At 40.3% G+C, this 2,399-nt stretch overlaps 1 protein-coding gene, 1 long non-coding RNA gene and 1 other non-coding gene across 10 annotated transcripts in view; 2 read left to right on the top strand and 1 right to left on the bottom strand.

The window, feature by feature from the left end:
* The window catches only part of TGIF2 (TGFB induced factor homeobox 2), a 21,722-nt gene that overhangs the window by 11,139 nt on the left and 8,184 nt on the right, over nt 1-2,399 (bottom strand). The window lies entirely within an intron of this gene.
* LOC111743945 overlaps nt 1-2,399 on the top strand; it is a 24,756-nt gene that overhangs the window by 18,526 nt on the left and 3,831 nt on the right. The window lies entirely within an intron of this gene.
* On the top strand, nt 1,276-1,394 carry LOC111743976. The gene has a single exon (XR_002781964.1). It is a non-coding gene; the product is annotated as a 5S ribosomal RNA (ribosomal RNA).

Raw genomic sequence — 2,399 nt, 5'->3', positions numbered from 1 at the left:
CAGGTTTACCTGAACACATGCACACATGCACACATTCTGAGGGGTGTTTTTCTCTCCTCCCTCTTACATTTACCCCCAATTTTCAATGGGGCTACAACGAACATTTTCTACATCGATATCTTTACAGTTCTGAGAATTTTCTGAAATAGATTCTCTGAAGTGGAATTACCGGGACAAAGACTAAGTGAATATTTTTAAGGCATATTATGGAAGTGCTCTCCATGAGAGCATTTTTATAGAGTTTGAGTACTTGTCTCTCAGTCCTTAACCACATCAAGTGTCAGCAATTTTGTGATAATCTGTGTTCATTTGGTGGCTGAAGAATAGCCTTTGGTTCTTTTAATCTGCACTTTTTTATTATTAAGATTGGCAATCTTAAAATTTCATAAGAATTGGACGTTTATCGCCTGTGAATTATCGCCACATCTTTTGAGGTCTTCATGAATTTCTTTCTGATGTTGCTGGGGAAACTTTCCCCTATCTCCTTTAGTTCTTCTGGCTAGTCAAATAATTCAAATGAGACATATATCAGATAAACAGGAGAAAATCAAATTTTAATACATGCCCACGGGAATTCACAGAAACGTGAAAGTTTCTAAGACAGTGAGGCCAAATGAGGTATATATATCATCTTAGACCAGGGAGGAGGAGGTAGGCAATTCATAGGCAGATGGGGAAGAGCAGACACCTGGCAAACAAATTCCTGCATGGTCACCCAGAAACAATGAGACACGGGAATCTAGCGAACAGATTTTTGCTTGGCTCCTCCCTGTTTGCCACACTTCGTTCATATGTGCTAAGATGAATGTGCTAATGTTCCCTTCTATCTCAGTGTCTTTAGGCAGGAAAGGGGGAGGTACCAAATGCTCCTGAGTTTGTTGGGCTTTAATTGTTTTCAGCTGGAAATGGGAGCCTCAGCTCAGACCCCACCACTGTCTTGCATGCCCGTTTTAATAGTAAGGCTGCTTAACCCTTGTTTGTCTTATTTGTTGCAGGTAGGTATTTTTCCCCCAAGATTATTGTTTGCCTTACATTTTTCTAAGCTGTGTTTTTAATGTTTAACCTATTTCCTGTTTAGAAAAAAAAGTGCAGCTCGCTGCCAGCATTAATTTAATTTTATATAAACCCGCTTTTTGAGGCTGAAGCAAATCTGACCGGTTTTCAATGTGAAAATAAAATATAAAAACTGTTCTTGGAGTTATTTCTAAACAGAACTTGTCTCTAATCCTAATGTAACAGAAATGTATATGATGATCAATATTTAATAATTTTTGTGTCTATGGCCATGCTTCTCTGAACAAGCTCGATCCCATCTGATCTCGGAAGCTAAGCAGGGTCAGGCCTGGTTAGTACTTGGATGGGAGACCACCTAGGAAGACCAGGTGCTGTAGGCGTAAAAACCAAAAAAATAAGGGATTGTAAGCTTACAAGGTCCTTGCAATGTGTAAGGTCAACCAAGGATCGCCTTGCCTAAAAAAAATAAATAAAATATTAATCATCATAATAATTTTTGTGTGTGTGGTAAATTTCAAAGCATAGAACAACACAAAGCAGAACATCACATTCTGCACAAAAATATCGCATTTCTCTCCGGATATTCTTGCCGTTCTTGTTGTGCGAGCAGCAAACTTTGCAGTGACCAGTTGGATTCTGTTTCCTTGATGTGGGTGGTGTGCTCTTGGGGAAATGTCTTCCAGACAGGTGAAGAGGTGTGATATCAGAGCTCGGTCAACCTCGAGTACATTGCTGCCCCGGCTTGTGATGCTTTCTTTTCCAGCATTCTTTCAGTCAGTGAACGTCAGTCTGACGTTTACATGGCTGATCTTGCGCTCAGGATTGTCCTTGAACAGGATGTAGGAGTTCAGCACTGTAATGTTGAAAAGATGGTGAAAGAATTTTTTATACCAAAACTTGTGCCTTTTGCATGCAGTTGGCTAAAAAGTGAGCGTCTGATCAGCCAAGCCCACCGCTTCCATATTCTCGTTATAATCCTCAGTGACACATGTCTTCTTAGTGTTCTTTCCATTTCTGTTGTCTACTTCGATCACAGTATCATTGTGGAATGTTGTCAACACTGTCACCTCCTTCTTGTCACACCATTTCAGTGCCGTAAGTTCACCACAGAATTTGGCTACAGTCGTCTCGTTTCCAATCCTTTTTTTTTTTTCCCAGATCATTTGGTATCTTTTCTGTTCAAATGAGCTGTCCCCAACTGCATTAATCCTATTTTGTTGTAATTCTCTGAAAAGCATAGGAGATGTATGGCAAACTTTGGGAGTAAGGTTAGGACTTTAATCACGTGTTATCTCAGGGTAAAGCTGCAGCCACAGAAGCCACTAGCGAGTATTCTCTGGGCAAACTGGAAACGGGTTGAACTTTTCCCTTGGTCAAATGTTGGC

Source organism: Pteropus vampyrus, unplaced genomic scaffold (genome assembly GCF_000151845.1).
Source record: "Pteropus vampyrus isolate Shadow unplaced genomic scaffold, Pvam_2.0 Scaffold125, whole genome shotgun sequence".
Lineage (NCBI taxonomy): Eukaryota > Metazoa > Chordata > Mammalia > Chiroptera > Pteropodidae > Pteropus > Pteropus vampyrus.
This window is presented reverse-complemented; position numbering and strand designations above follow the sequence as displayed.